At 41.0% G+C, this 27,421-nt stretch overlaps 1 pseudogene; it reads right to left on the bottom strand.

The window, feature by feature from the left end:
* Window positions 1-10,758: 10,758 nt before the first annotated feature.
* Window positions 10,759-15,116, bottom strand: LOC129053323 (adenylate kinase isoenzyme 6-like; annotated as a pseudogene).
* Window positions 15,117-27,421: the final 12,305 nt, after the last annotated feature.

Below are 27,421 nucleotides of genomic sequence, written 5' to 3'. Positions count from 1 at the left end.
CTTGACACCTGTGTCTATTTGGCAAGAGACACCCAAAGATAAGGCACTGTAGCCCAGGGCAGGTCTGTCCATTCCAGGTCTCTCTTGTCTTCTAATCTGGGAAACCCCATCTGGCCCACCATAACCATGTGTTGCAGGGGGAACAGGAAAGGAAGTGGCTTTTCCTCACATATGCAGGTTGTCAGGCATTGGAACCCTGGTAAGTCTGTCATGTTCACACCCAGGCCATGGCTGGTTGAATAAAAAGTGAGTGTTGGAGACCAAGTGTGTCTACTCAGATGTGAATCCCAAGGCCTTAAGCTGTCCTCTGGTTTCCTCATGGGCTGGGGGTCTATGTAGATGCTCCTGTGTGCCTGATCTGGGGAGTAGAAAAATTTTTTTTTAAAGACAATCTTGCTCTGTCACACAGGCTGGAGTGCAGCGACTCAATCTCCACTCACTGCAAGCTCTGCCACCTGGGTTCACACAATTCTCCTGCCTCAGGCTCCCGAGTACCTGGAACTACAGGCTCCTGCCACCACATCCAGCTGATTTTTTTAAATTTATTTTCAGGAGAGATGGGGTTTCACCGTGTTAGCCAGGATGGTCTCGATCTCCTGACCACATGATCGACCCACCTTGGCCTTCCAAACTGCTGGAATTACAAGTGTGAGCCACCATGCCCAGCCGGGAGCAGAATTTCTAATCGGGATGTCACCTTGTGGTAAATACAAGGGAGGCCATTAACTTTTTTGTTTTTTTGGGTTGGCTTGGCTGCTGGGTATTCTCTTTACAGAGCTGTATTAAAGTCAATGAGCAGCTGTTTGATGAGTTCAAGTCCCCATCTCCTTCGACAAGGGGCAGTTTTGCCATACCACCAAGCATGTCCTACAGTGAGCTATGGTGAGAGCAGGCACATGGGAGTCTCTACAGACAGGGGCCTAACAAGGCCAGGATGGGTCCAAAACCCAGATCCAAATATGGACTCTCTCTGGGCTCTGTCTTAGAGCTTTTTTTCTCAGAGTGACCCAAAGTTCTGCCATCAAAAAATCTGGCCTTTATTAGTCCCAATGGCAACTTGATTAAGTGTAAATTCCCTGTTCACATACTTGTAGAAATACCAGAGGAGGCCTTTGTGTTGTTTTTACTTTACACCAGGCTGTATTTATTCATGTTGCTACAGTTTGTATTGTTTTAACTATTTACCCCAGGTATCTTCTGTAGCAGGCAGCTTCACTGTACTGACAGACTTTCTCTGAGACTTAAAAGCCACCACTATTACTAGGGAGGTTTTTACACAAAAATAGGGAAGTGGTTACACGAAACAAAGGTTATGCTGTTCCCTGCATTTGCCTGCAATATGTCACCTCAGGGAACTCATCCCTGTAGCCCACCAGGGTACAAGCTGTGACCTCACATGTCTTTGTAATGTTCTATTAAAGAAGGCCATTTCCCAGAGTGGCTTAGCCTTTCAATAATGGTGGAGACTGCCATGATAACACTCTATTTTCATTTTAGTTGTAATGAAGAAAATTTATCTGTGTGTCATGATTGGCAGTAACAGCTTGCTTGGGCTTCCATAATCCAGTACCGTGTACTGAAGCTCTCAATGGAAACTGAGTTTCTCATAATTCTGGAGGTTAGAAATTGAACAACAAGCTATTGGCTGAAGTGGTTTCTCTAACGCCTCTTTCTATTGGAGATTAATTGACCACCTTCTATTTCTTTTTTCTCAGGGTCTTCTCTTGAGCCTCTGCGTCTTTACTCTTTTTAAAAGGACTCCAGTTATGTTAGATTAGGTTCCACTTTACTGAACTTACTTAATCATAGTCACCTCTTTGAAAATGATATGTCCAAACACACGCTTAACTCACAGTTTGAGGTTAATTACATTATATATGCCTTAGAATGTCAACATATAAATATTAGAATAGCAACTTATAAATTTGGGAGAAGGGAAACAATTTAGAACATGATATGTATTAATTGTTGATTGCCAGGAAAATGATTACTGGGTAAAAGGATATACACATGTAAAATGTTTAAAGCTACAGCCAGGTGACTTTCCACAAGGTCTGTAGCAAGTACATTGTCATCCACAGTCCCAGAATAAAGCTGATTCTCTGAACTCAGCCTCACCTGGATATTAACATTCTTTTAATTTTCTGACAATCTCATGTGTGTGGGGCCAATAAAACCACATTGATCCTTTTATTTCCATTTTTCCAACTGATATGTTTAAGTCACTTGTTAGTTGTTATTTTAAATATAGATATGGGTGTTCTGTTCCTCAATTTATCTCCTCAGATCTTTGACTATCTTATTAATCCTTCAGTCTTCCAGCATTTATCTTCTTACCAGGTCTGAAAATGTTGTGTCCCTTTCTTAAGACTTTCTTTAATATTAAAGACAGAAAGGCCAGGCACAGTGGCTCATGCCTGTAATCCCAGCACTTTAGGAGGCTGACATGGGTGAATCACGAGGTCAGGAGATCGAGACCATCCTTGCTAACACGGTGAATCCCCGTCTCTAATAAAAATACAAAAAAATTACCCAGGAGTGGTGGCAGGCTCCTGTAGTCCCAGCTACTCAGGAAGCTGAGGCAGAAAAATGGCATGAACCCAGGAGGCTGAGCTTTCAGTGAGCCGAGATTATGCCACTTCACTCCAGCCTGGGTGACAGTGAGAGACTCTGTCTCAAAAAAAAAAAAAAAAAAAAAAAAAAGGAAAAAAATGTTGCTTTAATTCTTTCTAAGCTATCTTGCCCTGTTCACTGTCTCCAAAATGGAGAGGAAATATGGCTTCTCCAGGTTCTTACACTCAATGTCAGAAGCTTCTGTGTTTCAGGTAATTTAGAAGAAATTTCATGCAGCCCTCTCTGGAAGGTTCTTAGGTCTGACCCATGTGCTGTTCAGCAGCCATTTGAAATTGCGTAGCCTGTGTTTTCTCATCTATACACTGAGGAGTTTTTTGGAGAACTCAGTGGGAAAAATGCACTTCATACAGGCTATTAATGCTGATGGATGCTGTTGCTTCACAGTTGACAAAATTACTCGAGGATTTCTTGTAGCTAGTAGTGGTTAGATTACCCCCAAACCCATATCAAATTTTTTAAAGCCTAAAACTTTTTTTGTCAGGGACATGCATGTCCTCCACATTCACAAGAAGGAATGTTTGTGGCCAGGTGCGGTGGCTCATGCGTGTCATCTCAGCATTGTATGGGGTCAAGTCAGGCAGAGCACTTGAGGTCAGGAGTTCAAGGGCAGTCTGAACAACATGGAGATACCCCGTTTCTACTAAAAATGCAAAATTAGTCAGGCATGGAGGTTCATGCCTGTAATCCAAGCTACTCGGGGGTCTGAGGCAGGAGAATCACTTGAACCTGGGAGGCAGAGGTTGCAGAGAGCTGAGATCATGCCATTGCACTCCCGCCTGGGCAACGAGAGTGAAACCACATCCCCCTCACAAAAAAAAAAAAGGAATGTTTGTTACATTTACACACGACAGTTCTTTCTCCTTCCCAATACAGAAAGGTGCATGTAGGAATGGACTCCTAACTCCTGGCTTCAGAATGCTCAAAGACATGGTAGTGTACTTTGAATGACAGATTGGTTTGGCTGAGACCACATGTAATAAAAGAAAATAAATCTTGAGAAAAGTTTTGAGAGAACTTCAGAATTTCTAGGCCAACAAGTTTTTGTCAGACTCTCTAAGAACAAAGCCTCTATGTAAAAACTGTGACCAGTGATTATTTTAAATGGTCAAGTTTAATGGACATATCTAATGTAATATAATATAATCAGCCAAATATTACATTATATACAAAGTATTAGGGTAATACGGCAAAATAATAAAAAAGATAAATATCCAGAAATCTACCATAAAGAAATAGAGAGTATAAATTACTTAACAAATTTTAAAATAATTATCTAAATGGTGCTCAGTGAGCAAAATGTGAGAGCACAGACGATGAAATAAAATCAGGAAAATGAGAATATAAACAATAACATAAAAAATATTAAAGAGAAAATTATGGAGTTGAAGAATATAAAAGAAAACCTGCCTGAGAAATTATCAAGCTTAGGAAAAAAAGATAAAAACTAAAAATATTCAACAAATTTTAACTAGGATAAACACAAAAAGATTCATAATGAGAAAAATTATAAGCAAATTTTGAAAGTCACAGACTAGCAGATAATCTTGAAAACCAAAAAAGAAAAACTTTGTGTCATTTATATGGGTGCTTCTATGAGATAATCAGTGAATCTAGCTGCAGGAATCTCGCTGGCCAGAAGGGACATGGGTAATATTGTTAATGTGCTGAAAGAAGAAAAAAATTTAAGCAATAATACTGTATCCAGATATACTATTTATCAAAATGAAGAAAAAGTAAAGTCTTTTCATGATGACCACATACTGCAATAGCATATGACCACATACTGCAATAGCATATCACCACTAGGACTGCACTACAAGAAATGCTAAAGAGAGATTTTCTCATGATAAAAATAAAGTGATGATAAATAGCATTGCAAAATTAGATGAAAGTACATAACTCTCTGAAAAAGAAATACATAGGCACAAAAATAAAATTCTGATGAATTCAAATGATGGCTCATAAAACATATGTAATTATGTAACATAATTAAAAACAAAAGCCTAAAATATGCAAAAACATTTGTTAATGATATATAATATAAAAAGATATTGGCGACATCAATAATATTAAGTTGAGGCAGATGGAAAGAGAAAGAATGTTTGTATGCAATTAAAATTAAGTTTTTACTGGCTTGGCATGGTGGCTCACATCTGTAATCACAGCACTTTAGGAGGCTGAGACAGGCAAATTATGAAGTCAGGAGATTGACACCAGCATGGTCAACTTGGTGAAACCCCCCGCCTCTACTAAAAATACAAAAAATTAGCTGGGCATGGTGGTGGTCCCTTGTAATCCCAACCCCTGGGGAGGCTGAGGCAGGAGAATCATCTGAGCTCAGGAAGCAGAAGTTGTTGTGAGCTGAGATCACACCCTTGCACTCCAACATGAGTGACAGTGTCAGACTCCATCTCAAAAAAAAAAATAAATAAAAGAAAGAAGATTTTACGATATCCCCATGGTAACCACAAGAAAAATATTTGCAGAGATACACACACACGCACAAAAAAAAATATTAAAGCATGTCACTACAAAAATCAACACAAAAGGGAAGATTAAAAGGAGTGAGTAAAGGGGACCACATAGCTATAAAAATCAGAGAAAACAATGACAAAATTAATTTCTTCAATTTCAAAAACACATCTTAATATTTATGAACTAAACTTTTCAATCAAAACATATAAACTGTATAGAGGGATTAATAAAGAACAACAACAACTTTATCCTCTCCATCAGTGACTCACTTTAGATCTAATGTCAAAACTATACTGAAAGTAGTAAGATCAAAATCGAAGTTTGATGTAAATGGAAATCGAATGACAGCAGTGCTGGTCACAGCTGTGTTAGGCAAAATACATTTTAGTCATAGTTCATAAAACAAACTTTTAGTTGGCCAGGCATGGTGGCTCACACCTGTAATCCCAACACTTTGAAAGGCAAGGTGGGCGGGTCATGACGTCAGGAGATGGAAACCATCCTGGCTAACACGGTGAAACCCCATCTCTGCTAAAAATACATAAAGGTAGCTAGGAATGGTAGCGGGTGCCTGTAGACCGAGCTACTCGAGAGGCGAGTCAGGAGAATGGCGTGAACCCAGGAGGCGGAGCTTGCAGTGAGCTGAGATCGTGCCACTGCACTCCAGCCTGGGCGACAGAGTGAGACTCCTTCTCAAAAATAAAAATAAACTTTTAGTCTAAACTGTCACAGGAGACAAAGAAGGCCATTCAATAATAATAAGAGGGCTCATTCACTTAGAACTTATGAAATTTTATTATATATATGTATGCGTACATATATATACACATAAATTTTTCACACCAGTATTTCCAAATGTACAAAGCAAACACTGAAATAATTATTACAATAGAGAGAAAAATAATAATAGTAGAATATTTTAATTGAAACTTTTAATAATAAATAGTAAAGCTAGCCGAAATACTAATAAGGAAACAAATTTTGAAAACACTAGAGAAAAATTAGATCTAATGAGAATATACAGAATACACAACAACAGAAGAACACAATTTTCTCAATAGTTCATAAAACATTCTCCTAGATACACCACTTATTAGGCCACAAAACAAGACTTAACAATTTTTTAGAACAGAAATCTTAAAGGCTATTATTTCTGATCAAAATGGAATAAAACTAGAAATCAATAACAGAAGAAAACAAAAATATCAGCACATATGGAAATTAAACAACTTTCTTTTGAGCATGCTTGTGTTCAAGGGTTGTAAGGCTTAATATTGTGAAAATGTTCATACTTCCTAGTGAACTACAGATTCAATGCAATCCCTTTTAAATTAACACTTTTTTCTTTTTTTTTAGAAATAGAAAAAGTAACCAACAAATTGTATGGAATTTCAAAGGACACAAAACAGCCAAAAAATGTTTAAAAAAAGAAATAATGATATTGACGTCACTTTTTCTGATTTCAAAGCACATTACAAAGCTAAAGTAATAAAAACAGTTTGGTTCTGGCATGAAGTCAGACAAGTTTTCCAAAAAAGCACAAAGTAGCACAGATGAAAACCTTGCGCATATGTGAAAATAGTTATTGGAACACCTATACTCATTGAAGCATTATACACAAAGGCCAATATTTGAAAGCAAAACAAACTTTCCTCACCGAATAAATGAATAAATACAATTTGTGATATAAAAGTAATGGAAAACTACTCAGCCTTTTAAAAAGAAAATCTTGTAACATCCACAATAAAGATAAACCTTGAGCACATGATGCTAATAAACTTAGCCACAATAAAACAGATACTCTATGATTCCACTTACATGTAATATCTAAAGTATTGAAACCCTTAGGAACAGAAAATGGTATTGTTTTCATCCAGAGCCAAGTGGTAAAAAAACCATGGATATTACTAATTTATATTGAGTTTTAGTGTTGCAACAGAAAAAAGTTTTACAGATATGTTGCATAACAAAGTAAATACACTTAACATAGTTAAACTGTATAAGAAAAAATGTTTAAAATTCTCAATTTTATGTTATGTATTTTTACTACAATTAAAATTAACAATGACACCGGAGGGCAGGTGGCTAAGGCCTGGAATCACAACACACTGGGAGGCCAAGGTGTTCAGATCACTAGAGATTAAGAATTCAAGACCAGCCTGGCCCCATTTCCACTAAAAATACAAAACTTAGCCAGGCATGGTGGTGCATGTCTTTAATCCCAGCTATTCAGGAGGCTGAAGCAGGAGAAATGCTTTAACCTGGGAGGTGGAGGTTGCAGTGAGCTGAGATTGTGCCACTGCACTTTGGGTGACAGAGCAAGACTTTGGGTGACAGAACAAGAGTCTGTCTTAAAAGTAAATACGATAGCTAACAGAGATAGAGATACAAACTTTCTAAAATGTTACCTTCAAACCACAAAATGGTTTCTTTCACTCTAAGATATTATAAGATAAAGATGTTGAAATTAAGACATTTCCATGAATACTCACATAGACAAAATCAATTATTGGCCACCAGCCAAGAAGAAAAATATACAAATCGTAAACAAAATAGGGGTAAACTTTATACAGGCAAACAAACACTTTGATAATTATATTGACAAAGGAGGCAGGGCTGATTCATAGTTGACTTTTGCCTCACACTGTATTAAGATGTACAGAGTTGACAATTGTCATACAAAATTATAATACATAAATTAAAACTAAGAACAGTAAACTGATGTAAGGTGGCCTACCCTAAAAAATGAAACAAACAGATATAAAATTGCAAACAAAGTTAAAATTAACATTAACCTCCAAAATTCTGATTTGAATACTGCAAATCAAAACCATAATAAATAGGTAGAAACTAGAAACACAACTGATGTGAGGCAGCCTACTCTGAAAAATACAGAAATATAAAATACAAAACTTAATGAAGAGCAACTTTAACGCATAAAATCCTCAATAACAGAGAAAAAAATCTAGACAACTACAATTTTCAACTCTAACTGTGCATCCACGAAAAGCATGGATTTTGAATTGTTTGATACAGTTAGGGCAACAGCATTTCAAAGAAAACACATTATAATTATTCATAAAGAGCATTGATGAGAGTTTTAAAAAATAAGCATTTTATAAATACTAGAGAAACTTTTAAATTATGCTACTAATACATTGATATGTTGCTGCTTTGTTTTCTCTTTTTTTTTTTTGAGACAGAGTTTTACTCTTTTTTCCCAGGCTGGAAGGCAATGATCTCCGCTTACCACAACCTCCGCCTCCCAGGTTCAAGCTATTCTCCTGTCTCAGCCTCCTGAGCAACTGGAATTACAGATATGTGCCACCATGCTCAACTAATTTTGTATTTTTAGCAGAGACAGGGATTCTCCATGTTGGTCAAGGCTGCTTGTCTCAAACTTCTGACCTCAGGTGATCCGCCCAGCTTGGCCTCCCAAAGTGCTGGGATTACAGGCATAAGCCACTGTGCCTGGCCCATTGTTGCTTTTCTTTCAAAATGGTAAGGCTGTAATCTAGCCTTTAGAAGAAAAGTCTTACATTTCTAAATACAATAACTATACATATTTTAAATAGAGTATAAAAAAATTGATATATAAAATAAAATTGGGAATTAGTTTTGCTATTATTCAGGTAAAAGTTGAGGAAAATGGAAGAAAATGCTAGTAATAACATTGTGCCTAAAGTCGATGAAACATACAAGACAAATATTTTAATAAATTATATAATTTACATATAACATATACATTTGAGAATGTTGTTTTATTTTATTTATGTATTTATTTTTTGAGGCAGGGTGTCACTCTGCTGCCCAGGCTGGTGTACAGCGGAAGGATCTCGGCTCACTGCAAACTCCGCCTCCGAATTTCAAGTGATTCTCTTTCCTCAGCCTCCCGAGTAACTATGATTACATGTGCGTTCCAGCACACCTGGATAATTTTTGTACTTTTAGTAGTTGGGGTTTCACTATGTTGGCCAGGCTGGTCTCAAACTCCTGGCATCATGATCTGTCCACCTCTGCCTTCCAAAGTGCTGGGATTACATGCATGAGAGACCATGCCAGGCCTTGAGCGTGCTATTGTAGAACTTCTGAAACTAAGATTACAGACAAATTACAGACATATGACAATTCAGAAAGTGAAAACCCAGTCATGATAATCTTCATGCTGAAGAAGACAGAATCACAAAATAATAAGTGAGAAATAAGGTAAGAATGGGAAATCCAATGTATGTAGAGCAGTGTTCTAAGTTCCCCGATGGGAAAAGTTTTTGTAAGGAATCCATAAAACGATTACATACAATAAGCCACCCTACAGTAGATATTGTTGGCATACAGAGGTTAAATTTTTAAAATTAGGTCCTGATAATAAAAAAGAATTCTCCATAAAATAATTTTCTTATATTTAACAAGACACTTTTGCACATAAAGATTTTCCATCAAATTTTTTTGTAGAATTATGTCTTAAACCTTCATAGGATGTGAAATTATATAGCAGAAAACATGTGTCGTCTCTCTTTGGTATTCCTGGAATTTCTTTTTTTATTGTGTAATCCCATTTATATGAAATATCCAGAATATGCAAATCCATAGATACAGAAAGCAGACTAGTAACTGCAAAGGGATGAGGAAGAAAGAATACAGAGTGACTGCTAAAGGGTGTAGGATTTCCCTTTATCATCACTGCTTCCCCCACAGTGGTGACAGTCATAACCTTGTTAGTAAACTAAAAACCAATGGATTGTATATTTCATTTATGTTTGTTATTAGAGGCTAAGGTCTCACTATGTTCCTAGGCTGTTCTTGAACTCTTGCCTCAAGCAGTTCTCCACCTCAGCCTCCCCAGCTTCTGGGATTACAGACATAAGTCACCATATCCAATTCTGATAATACACTTCAAAATTGTAAATTTTATTGTATGATATGTATATCTCAGCTAAAAAAAAAAAAAAGAACAGGGAGTTCTGTACTGATATGATATAACCTCCAAATATATTTAGTAAAAATGAGAGGTACAGAATAGTGAGTGCAATATACTAGTATATTCTTAAAAAATTTGTACATATATATACACACACACACACTGTCCAGGCATAAAACCTCTCAAAAGACATACGGGAAACCAGTAACATTATTTCCTAAAGTGAAGGATCCTGGAGTGCCTGTGAATATTGTGGTCTGGAAGGGAGACCTAACTTTTCAACATGCTCTTTTGTGCCTTTTAAATTTTGTATAGAGTACAACACTTCCCTTATTTTCTAATTTATAGAAAGAAAAAAAGGAATACTCTGATATTTATCTTTACAAAAGGAATACTCTTTAGTCTTTAGTTTTATTTTAAGAGATCATCTGCATTTTTTTCTGTAATAAACTTAAAACATATCCACCCATTTTGTCAGATTTATTTATTCCTTAGCAATTTGTTTTAAAAGTAGAGTTTTTGTCTCAATCCTTAATAATACTATATTCATTATATTTCAGATGTTTAGGTTTCTCACGGAGAAAAAGAAACACAGGCATAAACCTCTGTACTATCCAGCTGCTAGTCCTGCAACATGATTTTAATAAAGTGTTGCTGATACTTGAACAATTTCTATGATGTCAGTAGAGTAATATCAACAGGAATGATTGTAAAGCAGCTGGTCTTATAAGTCAAGAGTTATAATATTTGATCCACTGTTCAATCCATTTCTAGATCTGATGTAGGTTATTTTCTTTTTTATTTATATATTTTTATTTATTTATTTATTTATTTATTTTGAGAGGGTGTTTCGCTCTGTCACCCAGGCTGGAGTGCAGTGGTGCGATCTTAGCTCACTGCAAGCTACACATCCTAGGTTCTTGCCATTCTCCTGCCTCAGCCTCCTGAGAAGCTAGGACAACAGGCACCCACCACCAGGTCCCGGCTATTTTTTTTTTTTTTTTTTTTGTATTTTTACCAGAGATGGAATTACACCGTGTTAGCCAGGATAGTCTTGATCTCTTGGCCTGGTGATCCACGCGCCTTAGCCTCCCAAAGTGCTATGATTACAGGAGTGAGCCACTGCACCCAGCCAATCTGATCTACATTATTTTCTAGCTCTTCTGGTATATTTCTTGGCAACTGATGCATGATTTCTTCCTTGTGGGATATTGTGGCTTCTTCATAAAGATCTTGAATAATCTCACACTGAATATTGTCTGTTAAAGTCTTCTCATTACAACCCCTTGTTTCAAGTCTTTCATACAATACATTGGTATCTGTCCTCAGCACAAAAACTATATGAAACCAGCGTTTAGAGAAGAAATCAAAACCAGGGTAATCAACAATAACTCCACCTTCTCTCATTTGGTTATCTAACTCATCAACTACTCTGTCTTCATCTAAAATGGGACAACCATACTCTTCAACATAGCCATCATACAATTGCTCTTCTCCAGATAAATCACCCACATCAATGTATTTCAATCCTGATATTCATGCAAGTTCTTTGCCTAGTGTGATTCTTCCACCCGCTGGTGTACCGGTGGGAAGGATGTTCAGAAGCAATGATGGCTTGCCGCGAGGGCTCCGAGTGCCTGTTCACATGTCCTTTGCACTACTGTTCTTGGAATTTCTAAACCAAATCCCAATGCCTCCACAACTCCCTTCACACACATTTGACTTCAGACACCACATATTTATTAAAAAATTGCATAACATAGAGGTCTCCAGAAATGTGAACACATTTCCCCAGATTCTCAAAACTAATGAAAACTAGTCAGATCATGTAGGTTCTTACAGATTCTGGGAGGACTTTGGTTTTCAGTGTGAATGCGCTGGAAGATTCTGGGAGGGAGAAAAGAAGCCGTAGAAGATTGAAGAGAATAGTAAGCATGGGACAGGAACATGTTTCTCTGTGACAGCAAGAAAAATAAAATTACACTTTTCTAAAACAATTTCCATTGGAATAGGGATGACTAAACCATACTTAAACTCTGGTTTTCTCTGTGACTTTTGGACCTCTTCCATGTGTTACCTGCTCATTTATTTTCACCTTGCTTTGTATATGGCTGTTGCCTCCTCTCTTTCCACACTGCAGGAATTTTTTCTTTGCTACAGAATATCCACCAAAGTTTTTTCTTTTTTTTCCTTCCCCACAATAGTAATTGGGCTCACCAGAAAATGCCCAACTCCCAGCATCTTCCTCAGGAAAGAATTAACACTGTAGTGTATGTGTTGAAATGTTTGTCTTTTGGAGAGATTGCCTAATGAATACATTCTGTCTTTCCTGACATGGAGTGCTGAAGGACATGATGGAGTCATACAAATGACAGTTGTGTCTGATGAGAAGAAAGAAAATTGCAGCACTAGAGAAACTGTAATACCACAGAGAGTCAACTGGGGAAGAAAATAGGTAATCCATCTAAAAACAATGAAACAAATTCCCTTTAACTGAGAAATACACACAGATCCAGAGAAGACATATCTGAGAATGCATCTGTGAAGCACCCAGAATCTATAGCCTGGCTGAGTGCTGTCAATATCCCCCTTTACTAAGCCAGTATTTGTGTGTGTGTGTGTGTGTGTGTGTGTGTGTGTTTTGAGAAAGAGATTTGCTTTGTCACCCAGGCTGGAGTGCAGTGGAGTGATCTCAGCTCACTGCAACCTCCGTCTCCTCGGTTCAAGTGATTCTCTTCTCTCAGTCTCCTGAGTGGCTGGGATGAGAGGTGCACACCACAATGCCCAGCTAATTTTTTTTTGTATCTTCAGTAGAGACGGGTTTTGCTATGTTAGCCAGGCTGGTCTCAAACTCCTGGCCTCCAGTAATCTGCCCGTATGAGCCTCCCAAAATGCTGGGATTACAGGCATGAGCTACCATGCCCAACCATGCCAGGTTTTAAGTGCTACATTTGATGGATGTTGTGTAATTTTCCAGATCTTATTAAAAAATTACAAGGCATACAGAGATGGTGGAAAATACACTTCACTGGAAGAAACAGAATAAATATCCAGAAGTTGAATCTTAAGAAATGAAGATTTTTGCATATCTGATAAAGAATTAAAAATAATGAAACAGTCTCAGTGAACAAAAATAAAACAAAAATAAACAATTGATAACATTTAAAAATAATAAATGACCAAAATATGATATCAACAAAGAGATGAAACATTTTTCTAAAAACCCAACAGAAATTGTGGCATTGAAGGATCCAATAACTGGCATTTACAAATTCACTACAGAGACACAACAGCAAACAATGGAGCAAAAAAGGAATCAGGAAATTAAACATATATTATTCACAAACATTTAAGCCTGGAAACAAATTTTTGAAAAAAATGGAAAAAATAAGTGTGAAATATGAGACTTACTGGACACGATCAAGTAGACCAATATATTCAGAGAAAGAGTCTTATAAAAAGAATATAGGAAGAAAATGACATAAATCTTATTTAGGAGAAATAGAGGTCATGCTGAGACCCTTACCCATTTCAGTGATGAAATAAAACATACCAGTAACCAAGAATAATTGATCTGGAAAACACTATACTTCAAAAATTAGAAAAAAAGAAAACCTTTCTAAGTTTAAAATAAAAAATCTAAAGTTGCTTACTGCTAGAATAACCCTAGAAAAAAATACAAATGAGAGTCAATTATGTTGAAACATTAAATGATGCTGGACAGCATCATAAAACCATATGATAATATAAAGCTCTCTGTTAAATATAAGTATATACACCGATATAAAATTTGCTATTGTAATAATAATGGTGCATAAAATTCTTAAATATCTGTGAAAATAGACACAATATATAGAGATATAATTTGTAACATTAGTAAGAGAGTGGGGGAAGTAAAAATGAGTATATTTTGTATGCTGTTAACTTGAAGTTGAAGGCAAAAGCTGTTTGCCTTGGGGAACTTAGCACTGGGCAAGGGATGAGACAAAGCTGCCATTTTGTCTCCCTTAGTTCTCCCATCTCCCCCACTCTGCATAGGGATTTTTCTTGGTCTGCAGGAATAGTCAATGTGGCCAGGTTCTGTTCTGCACACACAGACAGGTGTAGGTAAGCCTGGCGTTTATAGAGGGGGTCTGGGATTCTAAGAGGAATTAAATATTCAAAAAGTGGAAAACTGAGAATTTTGGGCATGATTCTCAGGGCTTTGGGCTGGGGAAACGGTAAGTCCTTTCTTCCAGTCATGCGGTTTCTCATCAGAGTTGCTGGGGCCTTCTCCCTGCAGATGTCCCTTAAGGAGATGTTGCAGGAGATTTAGCCGGTGCTGATGGTCCATGAAGATCTGTGACACTGCACCTGCTTCTCACTGCACCTGGACAACAACATGCCAAACAACTTCCCAGGGCTGCAAAACAGTGAGGACCTGCAGGGAGCTCAGGGCTGTGTAAGAGGGAAGGCTGGTTTGGAAGTTGGGTAGACGGCCTAGAGGAGGGATCCCAAAAGAAGGGCGAGGCAGCACTTCCCCACTCTTCGGAGGTCTTTGTGTCACAGATAAGCATGTGAATGTAGGATTCGAGCCCAGGCCTCCTTCTCAGCCTGTCCCACCAACACCTTATAACTTCATATCCCACAAGTTAAAGAACAGAGTTGTGATTCTAAAAAAATCAGGCAATACAAAGCCAGGCTTGATATCAGCCCAATAAAATTCTATAAAGATAAATGATGTCTTGGGAAAAAAAAACTTAAAAAGATTCACAGTATTTGAGTGCAGAAATCTGCCCAGTGCAGCACCAACTGCTGTGGTGAGATTCACCTGGTTGTAAAGCAAAATCTCTCATGTACTCATGTTCCCTGGGTAAAAGCCACTCATGTTCCCAGGGTCTACCTGCTTGCTAAGAGCAATTGTGGAAAAGATTTGGAGCTCAGTGATGCCCATAATTGATCACAGAATCTTTTCTCTTTCCCAAAACAGCCACCATTAAAATTCTATGCAACCCATACTGGAAGATGGTCCTGAAGTTGGAGTCCCTGGGGAGTCCTCAGCACACCCCTGCATGAGGGCTGCCCAAAAAGGCAGCTCTAAATGTTCCATCTACCCAAGACACTAGTGCAAAAAAAGCAGTTAGCCTTGTCAGCTCCTCAAGGCCCATGAGTGCTTCAGAGGCATTTGGTAGAAGATTCTTTGTAAGAAAGGATCCCTGCCCACTAGCAGACAGGAGTGTGTGTTTGTGTGAGTGTGGGTGTGTGTGTTGAAATTAGAACCCCACCTTATGTGTTCATTATGGAATTTGAAAATGGAAGCCTAAATTTGAAAGTTAAAATCACCCGTGAAAGTATCTTACAAAATATTTTCTGTGCTAGATGTGATGTTTAAGGGTACAGGGCCCTGGTAACATCCTATTTCCCTCTCCCTGAAAGAGTTACACACACTATTCAAGGCCTGCTTCCACATGAACCACATCAAAGAGCAGCTTAAGGGCCTGGACCCATGTGCCACCTTCAGCAGGGCTGACTAAAGCTCCTTGTTCTTCCTGAGCATCTTCTCCAATGACTTTAGTGGTGGGGGAGACATTGGGGCCAAGATTGAAAAGAGGGGAAGGGAGCATGAAGACCAGAAGCTGAGGACCAGGTTTTCCCACCTGGAGGGGTCTGGCCTAGAGGCACTCAAACCAGGGTCAAATTTAGGTGGAGACAGCTGGCCTTGGGTGGCCCTGTGCTGACCACAGGCCTCAAGTCCCTCAAACAATAAGAAGTGAAAGAATGGCTTGGAGATGAATCTAACTGACTGTGTGCCACCTGAGTACATCTTTCTAGGGACCCAGGAGGAGCCACTGTGTCTCCAGAGCCATGACTGGAAGGTGGAACTCCCAAAGGGAACAAAGAAGAGGGTCCTCAGTGAGATGAAGAGCTTAATTCTACTTGACCATTCCTGAAGCACTTTCAGTGACTGAAAGTGCCTAACATGAGCAGCTGGAACCCACTTCCTGGAAACTGCAAGATGCAAGGGGACTTCATGTACCTCTTTGTAATTACAGACAAGGACCAGAAGGGCCCCATCACTGCATCTGCATGGGGCTTTTACTGGATCCAGTGTCTCTGCCAGCTCCCTACAGACTCCTGGGATGTCACTTTTTCTGGGTCTGTGGACAGATAACCAGTGCATGTGCTCAGTGCCCACTTCCTCCTTGTAGGCCTACAGCCTATTGCTCAACCGCAAGCCCACCAGCCCTTGCTTCCTAAGCCATTCCCTACTGGAGCTGCTCAAGTACAACAGCCTGAACTTCACAAAACACTTTGTCATGCCATGAAAGAAAAGGTAAGTCTGCCTGGCTTGGTGGCTCATGCCTGTAATCCCAATACTTTGGAAGGCCAAAGTGGGTGGATTACCAGGTCAGGAGTTCAAGACCAGCCTGGCCAATACAGTGAATCTCTGTCTCTATGAAAAATGCAAAAATTAGCTGGGTGTGTTGATGCATGCCTGTAGTCCCAGTTGCTCAAGATGCTGAGGCAGAATTCTTTGGACCCGGGAGGTGAAGGTTGCAGCGAGCTCAGATCACATTGATTCACTCCAATCTGGGTGACAGAGTGAGACTTCTTCTCAAAAAATAATAAAATAAAATAAAATAAAGTAAAATAAAATAAAATAAAATAAAAGTATTGTCACTGTTTCATCTCCCCTGTCTTGTGTCAAGTTACAGATGCTTACGGGATGAAGCAGCCAGCCAAAACTCCAGAGCTTCTGCCCAAACTATCTGCCCCCACTGCTTGAGTCCCCTCTAGGGAGCTGTCCATGTGACAGGGGGCATCCCTGGGAGTGTTGGCCATTTGCTTCCATCTGACTTCAGGGCAGATTCTCAGAGCAAGAAGATCCTAGAGGAGATGGAAGTCTTAGAGAAGAAGCCTATGGCAGGGTTCTGGGCTCGGTGGGCTGTGTATCTCCCCCTCCCCTGCTTGTCACAAGGTCCAGCACCACACACTCACTGAGGTCACTGCTCCATTGCACGTGTGCAGCTGGATGGCTCCCCAGGCAGAGGCTGCCATGGACTGTGTGCACACAGAGAATGCCTACAGCTTGAGGCTGTACTATGAGGAGAACATTCCTGAACAGGGGCATGCAGACTGTTCCAGACCTCAGTGGGAACCCCCTTCCTCCTGGGTACTAGACAGAATTCCGTGCACTTTCCTGAAGGCTCCATGCTGGGTCTGTTCATTTGGAAGTTTGAGGCTGTCCATAGGCAGGTAACGAAAGAGACTTCTCCTCCATCTGGAAAAAAAATAAAAAAAAGAAGAAAGAAAGAAAAGGGAGACTTCTCAGAGCACACTGTGGGGCACAGGCTGAGCCCTTGCCTTCCTCCCTGGTCCCTCTATGGTCCCAGGACTGAAAAAAGGAGCTGCAGACAATGAGGGAACCACTCTGCAAGAACAGGCCTTAGTGGCTGCTTCAAGAAAGAACCACAGTCAAAGTGCCTACAGCCCCTAGTGACTGACTGGCAGCCTCAGGCCCACCTACCATCTGCAGGCAGGTTTTCTTGCTGACAGAATGAAAACAAGGAAAACAGGAATGAGCCCAGCCCTCTCAGTCACCCTGAAGGTTGCCTGGTGTTCCCTGCAAGGCCTTCTAGCCTTCTGTTTCTTGGCAGACCACCCAAGCATCATTTTCTGGCCTTTGAGACTTTGATTCTCTGGAAGGAGAAGGCCCTACTTTTCACTAGGCTAAGTGGCCAGGACCATCCATCTCTCCCCCTTCAGTAACAACCAATGGGCTCTCACCTGGGCACACACTGCCCAACCATGGCCCTTCTAAGGCAGGACCCCATTTGTCTTACAGGTTCAGCTTACTAGGGCTTAAAAGTTATCAGTGCTGTTATTAAGATAGAGAAATTAGGGGGAAAGAGTTGCCTTGAAAAATTTCCCCTAATCTTACCCTGGAGAGCATCAGCACAGGTGACAGCTTAGGCAGGGCTGCTGAGGATGCTGGGGGAGAGTGCCCAGCCTGTCCAGCCAGCAGGTCATTTCTAGAGGTGGCTTATGTCCCAGCCCCTGAGAGAAGAAGGCAGACATCCCAGCAAGGAGCTGGGGTATGTAGACCAGGGCAACCCAGGCACACTGATGGTGGCTTGGCACTACCTCCCATCAAGAGGTGTCAACACAGCTGACCCTTGGAGCCAGGGGGTGATTTTCAATGTGTGCAAGGCAGTCAGTTCCATCAGCTGTACAGCCTTCAACACTCACTTCACCTTGGACATCTCACTAGAAAGCAGTGGGGAATGGCCAATGCAAAAGCTCTGCCAAGTGGGACGGAACATCATGGGGTGGGGGATCTGCGGCCTGTCTGCTCATCTGAGCATTGCTGCCTGAGGGTGTGCTCTGCAACCAAACAGTGACTGTTTTCATGTTTGTCTGTTCATTTATGGGTTTAAAATATCCTAATATTTCATTTATGGTAATTTCAAGCTTGTATTTGTGTATTTGTAAAAATTTTATTAGAAGAAAGAGGGCTTAAGACAACAATATTTTAGGTCTTAAGGGAGCATAGACTTCATGTCACAACAGGTACTGTTGAACTCTTTTTGCTACCTTTGTGCAAAGTATACACAGAAAGTGCAGCCATAGGTGATGAGGCCAAGTGTCTAGAGAAGAGCTGCCTAGACTTGCTTCCTGGTCTGCAGTCAGGTGGACCCTGGCTGTGAGGTGATGCCCACCCTTGATCTACACACCACACACCCTCTCCTGAGTAACCACCCAAGGCAGAGCTAATTAGCGGGTCAGTGATGGGCATCAGGCACCCCAATACCATCTCGGAAAATTTGAATGCCATCTGGGCTGGGGCTGTGGTGGGCAGGGGCTGAAGCCACCTTGGCTTGTTATGGCACCACCCACAGAAGTATCTGTCCTGTGCTGCTTCTCCAGCAGTCAGCCGCCCATGGTCCTGAGCCTGTCATGCCATGCCTGCTACCTCACACTGCTTGTGTTTGAAAAAAACATCCTGAGATGGTGCTGCTGGATGTGAGCACTGGCAAGAGGACAGAACCTTTGTCATGGGGGATTAGGAGCTGACCTGATAGCTCCTGACTGCCTTTAGAAGAAGTAGGGGCTGGTGCTGCAATAAACAATGCCTCCCAAACGATGTGTTGGCAATGGCTCAAGGAATATTTGATGCAGAGACCTAAATGAAGACACATGAATGGAGTGTGTGGACATCAGTTAGCAGCTGGGAAACAGGTGCCTCTCAGGCCTCATCCTCCAGCAACTGTGGAACGTGCCCAAGCCATGAGTGTATACACCTGGAGTGTATACATCTGGCTGCTGCTTTTGCTGCCACTATCCCCAGGCTCAATCTGGCTTATAATCTGGATTTAAATAGAAAAGATAAGAGGCTTTTCTGTGTCCTGGAATAGGAAGCCAGAGATCTGTGTAGGGCTGGCACTGGGTGCACATTAGTTTTGTGACAGGATGAGAGCTGCAGTGGTTTTATTAATCGTGATAGGCCAGGCCTGGTTGTAGCTCTGAGTGATGGGGAGGGAGACAGCAGTGGTGGTCACGCAGACATCCACGTGTCCAATCCTGGCCTGCCTGCCCTCAGACATAGCAAGAGGCACCACCACAGGCGCTGACTTGCCTCCCTACTCCTTGAATGCCAGATGGGAATACCTGGAAGCTACAATCTGAATGTATCATCCTCCCAGTTTGACCTGAGCCACCTAACACACAGAGGGGATGGGTGAGTGAAGGGCCTAGGGGAAAGCAGGGCTGGATCATGGATCCTGGTGGAAATTTAGAGATACAGGGGTGGTTGTCACCTCTCTGTGTAGCCCAGCTCCCTACCTGATCCTTGCCACACAGCCCCATCTACAGAGACCAGCTCTGGCAAGTTTGGGGATCCCTAAGGCTCTGGGCTGCTCCCTGTCACCCCCTGTCTGTGCTCCTTACCTTTCCTGCTGGCAGAGCCCAACATGGAGGGGGAGGTTGCCACCCTGTGAGCCTGAGGGAGATGTGTCTGACCGGGGCTTCTGTCTGGGGTTTTGCATAGAGCTACTTATGAATATGGTCTGTCCAGATACCTTGTTTCAAACGAAGTGAGCATGAACTAGCAAGTGCAGAAACCCCACACTTGATAAATAACTTTTTCTTGTCTTTAAACCATCACATTTTCATTTCACATTGGAATAAAGTAAGTGAAACCTGCTACAACAGCCTCGGCCATGTGTTCTGTAACCAAGACTCATTTGGTTGTGACGGCTGTTGTCAGAAATGTTATGAAAAGAAGAATATGTATAAATTAGATCAAATGTAAAATTATGCTTATAATGTCATTTGTGTGGGAGATAAGAGGGTGGAGTAACAGGCACTCAGTTGGAGTTCACCCACCTGTCATTTTCCAGGCTCATGAGTGTAGCTCTGGTGAACCTCACCTGACATTGGTGACAGAAGAGAAAAGGCCAGCATGAAGACTAGGTGGGGGAGAGGTGCCAGGCTGTGGGGCTGTGCCCTGGGCATGCTGAGCCTGTTCGGTCACTGGACAACTAACTGCCTGGGAACCGGCCCTTGACACATGAGTTGAGGTAAGAGGATTGGGCAGCACTCTTCAGAAGTCACACTGTGCTGGGAGAATGGAGGAGAATCTACAAATGGCCATCCTAGGGTAGGTTTTAGAGTGATCTGGACACTCTTGGAGAGCTAATGAGATGGGAGGAAGGCAGTCCCCCAGGTGCACCTGACGACCGGAGCCCATGGTGCTCGGGGTGGGTGCTTGTGGGGGTGGCCTGTCCTTATGAGAGGAAGAGTTGAAAGCTTTTACAGCTGGTGGCTGCTTCTCAGCAATCCCTCTGCAGAGTATTCTGGTCATCAGCCACGTGTATAGCTGAATGTCTTTTGAAGTATATAGAGAGTGCTCTTTGTCTTAGAATTTCCTTTCCCCTGGGCTTGTGCAGTGAACACTGTTCACACGGCTAACACCACTTCTTGAGATGCCTTCACCATGCAAAGCTGAGAATGGATTGGGTTTAGTTACCATTGTGCCTTCTCCTCACCTGAGAGGCCTATTTTCTTTGGTTAATTCCTTAAGTGTATTAGTGCTGTCAGTCACCTTTGGACAACTCAAATGACAAGTGGCTGTTGTTTCATAAAAAAAAATAAATAAAGGCTTTGAATGTGAAACCCTCATTTTCTCCTTCTCTTGGGTGAAATATGTTATTTTTTTAACAAGGGTACATAGTGGTATTCCAGCAGGTGTAGTGTGAGAACTGGCTTGTGCTAGGCTATGGTTTCAATGTGGATGGGCTATTCTTCAAGATGGTAAAACAAGTCTCACTGAGTTGCTGGAGCCATACTCACCTTTCTCCACATCCTTCACTGTGGACTTTCACTTATCTCCCATGCTTGAATTTTTTAACATACATATATTTTATTTATAACATACATATATTTTATTTTTTAAACATACATATATTATATATATATAAATGTATATATGTATATATGTATGTATATGTATATATGTATATATACGTATATACGTATATGTATATATACGTATATACGTATATATGTGTATATATTATATATGTATGTATGTGTATATATTATATATGTATGTATGTGTATATATGTATGTATACACATATATGTATGTATATGTATATACATATGTGTGTATATGTATATATTTATATATGTATATATAATTTTTTAACGTACATATATTTTATATATATATAAATATATATACACACACACACACACACATACACATACAGGTCTCACTCTGTCATCTAGGCTACAGTGCAGTGGCTGAATCATGGGACACTGCAGCCTCAAACTCTTAGGCTCAAGTCATGCTTCCACCTCAGCCTCTCAATTACAGGCAAGAAATGCTACACCCAGACAATTTGTAAACTGTTTTCTAGAAACTGAGCCTACTTATGTTGCCCAGACTGGTCTTGAACTTCCGAGATCAAGCAATCATCCCACCTTTCCCTCCCAAAGTGTTTAGATTGCAGCTGTGAGCTACAAAACTCAGCCAAAAATATATATCTTAAAGAACCGTTACAACCAAATTATAAGTTATGATTGTACCACTGCTCTCCAGCCTGGGCACCAGAGCGAGACCTTATATCCAAAAACAAAGCAAAATGAAACAAAAAAATACAATCAAATTAAGCTTTGAATATTGTGTCATCTGTGTCCAGCCCTGCCCTCCAAGCTACCACAGTTAAATATAATGGTTATTGTGAAAACAGTTAGATAGTATTTAAAAATTTCTATATGTCCTCCAGCTGTGAACGAGGTATTCTAAATGCAGCCCAAATATTTTCTCACCACTACCTTCAGAATCTAAACTAGCAACCCAAAGCAGGACAACTGCAGAGGACAGTTGGTTGTTTTCAAGAAGAAAGAAAATTATCCCCGTTAATAAGAGTAATACAGTGATTCTCAAAAACAGAAATCAGACTGAGATGCAGCACAGTCAGAGCACAACTACCCTGGAATAACCTCCTCACACAGAATGGTTGAGGAGCCTTTCTTAGATAAGCAAATTTGGGCAATATAATTCTCGCTTATTTATTCCCAGCCCTTGCTTCCCACCTGATTCCTAATGGCCACCTCAGGATGTGGTCAGCAGTGGGGTACAGTGTGATGAGAGAGGGGTTTAGAGATGGGACGAGGGTCTTTCCTGCATTAACAAAATGCTTAAAAAGTTGTGAAAAATGTGTCCAAATGTTCTACTTCCTATCTTTAAATAGCTGCTAAGATGCATTGTGCAACAGACTCAGGAAAAGGAAATAACAAGTGCATTTCAAGTCTCAGCTCACTTCTTTATTAGCTATGATACTCTGGGCATGTGACTCCAACTATTGAAGCCTGTTTGCCTGTTCACCCAATACAATCCTAAGCAAAAATAACAAAGCTTGAGTCATCATGCTACCCAACTTCAAACTATATTACAAAGCTATAGCAGCCAAAACAACATGGTCCTAGTACAAAACAGATATATAGACCAATGGAAGAGAACAGACACCTCAGAAAACACCACACATCTACAACCATCTGATCTTCAATAAACCTGACCGAAAAGAACAAAGGGGAAAAAATCGCTATTTAACAAATGGTGCTGAAAAAGCTGGCTATCCATATGCAGTAAACAGAAATTGGATCCTTTCCTCACATCTTATACAAACATTAACTCAAGATGGAATAAAGTTTTTTGTTTCATGGATTTTTTTTGAGATGGAGTCTCACGTTGTTGTCCAGGCTGGAGTACAGTGGATTGATCTCGGCTCAGTGCAACCTCCGTTTTCAAATAGAAATGGAAATACCTTTCTAGCAATTCTCCTGCCTCCAGCTCCTAAGTAGCTGAGATTACAGGCACCCACCACTACGTCCAGATAATTTTTTTGTATTTTTAGTAGAAACGCAGTTTCACCATGTTGGCCAGGCTGGTCTCAAACTCCTGACCTTGTGATTTGCTTGCCTCAGCCTCCTAAAGTGCTCATGTTACAGGCGTGAACCAATGCACCTGGCTGGATTAAAGTCTTAAATGTAAGAATCCAAACCATAAAAACCCTAGAAGAAAACCTAAGCAATTTCATGCAGGACATAGGCATGGACAAAGACTTCATGACTAAAACACTGAAAGCAATTGCAACAAAGAAAAATTGATAAATTAGATCTAATTAAACTAAAGAGCTTCTGCACTGCAAAAGAAGGTGTCATCAGAGTGAACAGGCAGCCTACAGAATGGCAGAAAATTTTTGCAATCTATCCATCTGACAGAGCTCTAATATCCAGAATGTAGAAGGAATATAAACAAATTCACAAGGAAAAACAAACACCACCATGAGAAAGTGGGCAAGGGATATTAACAGACTCTTCTCAAAAGAAGACATTTGGCTGGGCGAGGTGTCTCAGGCCTGTAATCCCAGCACTCTGGGAAGCTGAGGCAGGAGGATCACAAGACCAGCCTGGCCAACTTGGGGAAACCTCGTCTGTGCTAAAAATACAAAAAATTTGCTGGGCGTTTGGGTGGGCCTCTGTAACCCCAGCTTCTCAGGAGGCTGAGTCAGGAGAATCACTTGAAACTGGGAAGCAGATATTGCAGTGAGCTGAGATCCTGCCACTGCACTGCAGCCTGGGTAACAGAGCAAGACTTCATCTCAATGAATAAACAAATAAATAAATAAGCAAATAAATAAATAAATAATAAAAAAGGCATTTATGTGACAAAGAAACATAAACCTCATTTTCACTGGTCCTTACAGAACTTCATATCAAAACCACAGTGAGATAACATCTCACGCCAGTTAGAATGGCAATTATTAAAATGTCAGGAATGAACAGATGCTGGTGAGGCTGTGGAGAAATAGACACACTTTTACACTGTCGGTGGAAGTGTAAATTAGTTCAATCATTGTGGAAGACAGTGTGACAATTCCTCAAGGATCTAGAAACAGAAATATCATTTGACTCAGCAATCTCATTACTGGGTATATACCCAAAGCATTATAAATCGTTCTAGTATAAAGACACATGCACATGTGTGTTTATTGCTGCATTCTTTACAATAGCAAAGACTTGGAACCCACCCAAATGCCCGTCAGTGATAGACTGGAGAAAAAAATTACGCACATATGCAACATAGAATATTATGTAGCCATAAAAAGATGAGTTCATGTCCTTTGCAGGGTCATGGATGAAACTGGAAACCATCATCCATAGCAAACTAACACAGGAACAGGAAATCCAACGCCACATGTTCTCATTCATAAGGGGAAGTTGAACGCTGAAACCACATGGACACAAGGAGGGAAACATCACACACTGCTGCCTGTCTGAGAATGGGCGTCAAGAAGAGGGAGAGCATTAGGAGAAACAGCTAAAGCACGTGGGGCTCAAAACATAGATGGCGGATTGATAGGTGCAGCAGAGGGGCGAGGTGGCTCACGCCTGAAATCCCAGCACTTTGGGAGGCGGAGGTGGGTGGATCACCTGAGGTCAGGAGTTTGAGATAGGTGCAGCAAACCACCATGGCACATGTAAACTTATGGAATAAACCTGCACGTTTTGCACATGTATCCCAGAACTTAATTTAAAAAAAAAAAAAGGCACTAAGGCTGAGGGGGAGTGGGGGGAGGGGCAAGAGTGGGGGGAGGAGCGGGAGTGGGTGGGCCCTGGAACTTTATCCAATCAGTGGCAGTGGCGTGGGAACCGCCCCATCAGGCATGCAGTTGTAGAGGAAGGGAGGGCGTGGCTTCCAGCATTTGGCGGGAACTTTTTCTCTCCCTTGCGCCGGAACTTGGGAACCGTCTCTCCTCTTCCGCCTTCTCCAGGTTGGGAGCTCCAGGCGACTTCCTCACAGTCTCTGTTAATAGCCCTGTAATCTGCAGGTACTTGCTGATGCATAGCTAAGATACCAGGGCATCCTGCAAGCTGTGAAATGGTGAGTACGGGGGTTCGGCATCCCGAGAGAAGAGAGCAGGCTGTGAAACCGGCAGGACTGGCCTCTCCACAGTCAGCTCCCAGTCTCCCGTGCAGCTTGGCGGTCAGTCTCCTGTGGCGACAAGATGGTGGCTGGGCCTGCAGTGGGGATCCCCGAGTCCCACCTAGTGCAGTCCTGTCCTCTCCCTGTGCAGCGTTCCGTTGTGCGCCCACAACTCCGAGTACTCTTCAGATTGTTCAGGGATGCCAGTGGGTCATAAGGGCAGAAACATGACTGGCAGTGTGCGTTGGAGGAGCTGTGGCCCCAGGGGTCTCCATTCTCTCTTGTTAAAAATTAAAGGGAGTTGAGCAGGGCGCGGTGGCTCACGCCTGTAATCCAAGCACTTTGGGGCCTGTAGTCCCAGCTACTCGGGAGGCTGAGGCAGGAGAATGGCGTGAACCCTGGAGGCGAAGCTTGCAGTGAGCCGAAATCGCGCCACTGCACTCCAGCCTGGGCAACAGAGCGAGACTCTGTTTCAAAATAATAATAATAATAATATAATAATAATAATAAAATAAAAATAAAGAGAGTCCATGTTAAAATGTTAACCAGTTTATTTGAGCAAACAGTGATCAGTGAAATGGAAAGCACCCAGCCATGATTTGTAGTCCACCCGAGAAACATGCAGGAAAGGCTTTTATAAGGTACATAAGAAGGCAAGCCAAGTTCTAGAATTGGTTAGAGTTGGCTGGGCATGGTGTCTCATGCCTATAATCCCAGCACTTTGGGAGGGCGAGGCATCCACACCACCTGAGGTCGGGAGTTCAGACCAGCCTAACCAACATGGTGAAACCCTGTCTCTACTAAAAATACAAAATGAGCCGTGCGTGGTGGCGCATACCTGTAATCCCAGCTACTTGGGAGACTGAGGCAGGAACATCACTTGAACCCGGAAGGTGGAGGTTGCGGTGAGCGGATATCGCGCCATTGCACTCCAGACTGGACAACGAGAGCAAAACTCCGTCTCAAAAAAAAAAAAAAAAAAAAAAAAAACAAACACACACACACAGGGCAAATACACGAACTAAATGGTTTCCAATAATTCCTGAAGCTTTGCCAAGTCCATGTTTAAAAAATTACGTGTATGGGGACTGGCGCGGTGGCTCCTGCCTGTAACCCCAGCACTTTGGAGGGCTGAGGCAGGCGGATAACAAGGTCAGGAGATCGAGACCATCCTGGCTAACACGGTGAAACCCCGTCTCCACTAAAAACACAAAAAATTAGCCAGGCGTGGTGGCAGGCGCCTGTAGCCCCAGCTACTAGGGAGGCTGAGGCAAAAGAATGATGTGAACCCAGGATGCTGAGTTTGCAATGAGCCGAGATCGCACCACTGCACTCCAGCGTGGGCGACAGAGCAAGACTCCATCTCAAAAAAAAAAAAAAAAATTACACTTATGGATATATTTCCTGACCCTTAATTCTGTTACATTAATGTGTATATATTGATCTTTTATTCTACAACTTTGCAGAATTTGATTATTAGTGTTAACAGTTTTATTATTACTTAGGATTTTAATTATATATATAAAATTATAACATCTATATGTAGAAATAAGCTTATTTCTTTTCCAATTCGAATGTTTCTTTTCTTGTATTGCTCAATAATTCTGACCTGATTTGTATTGCAATTTTGATCAGAAGTGATGAAAGCAATTATCCTTGTCTTGTTCCTGATCTTAAGGAGAAAGTTTTTAGTCTTTCACCATTGCATGTAGTGGTAGTTTTGAGTTTTTTGTAGGTACCTTTTTTTTTATGTTGAGGAAGTTTTAGTCTATATCTAGTTTACTAGGTGCTCTTATAAAAATGTTTTGGATTATTTCAAATTTTTTCTCCATCAATTGAGATGATCTTTTTTTTTCTAAAATTCATTCTGTTGAGGTGGTATATTGATTGCCTTGACTAATTGCAATTGTTAGAGTCAG

This window comes from Pongo abelii, chromosome Y (genome assembly GCF_028885655.2).
Source record: "Pongo abelii isolate AG06213 chromosome Y, NHGRI_mPonAbe1-v2.0_pri, whole genome shotgun sequence".
Taxonomy (NCBI): Eukaryota; Metazoa; Chordata; class Mammalia; order Primates; family Hominidae; genus Pongo; species Pongo abelii.
The sequence above is the reverse complement of the archived record's forward strand: the minus strand, read 5'-3'. Positions and strand labels throughout refer to the sequence as shown.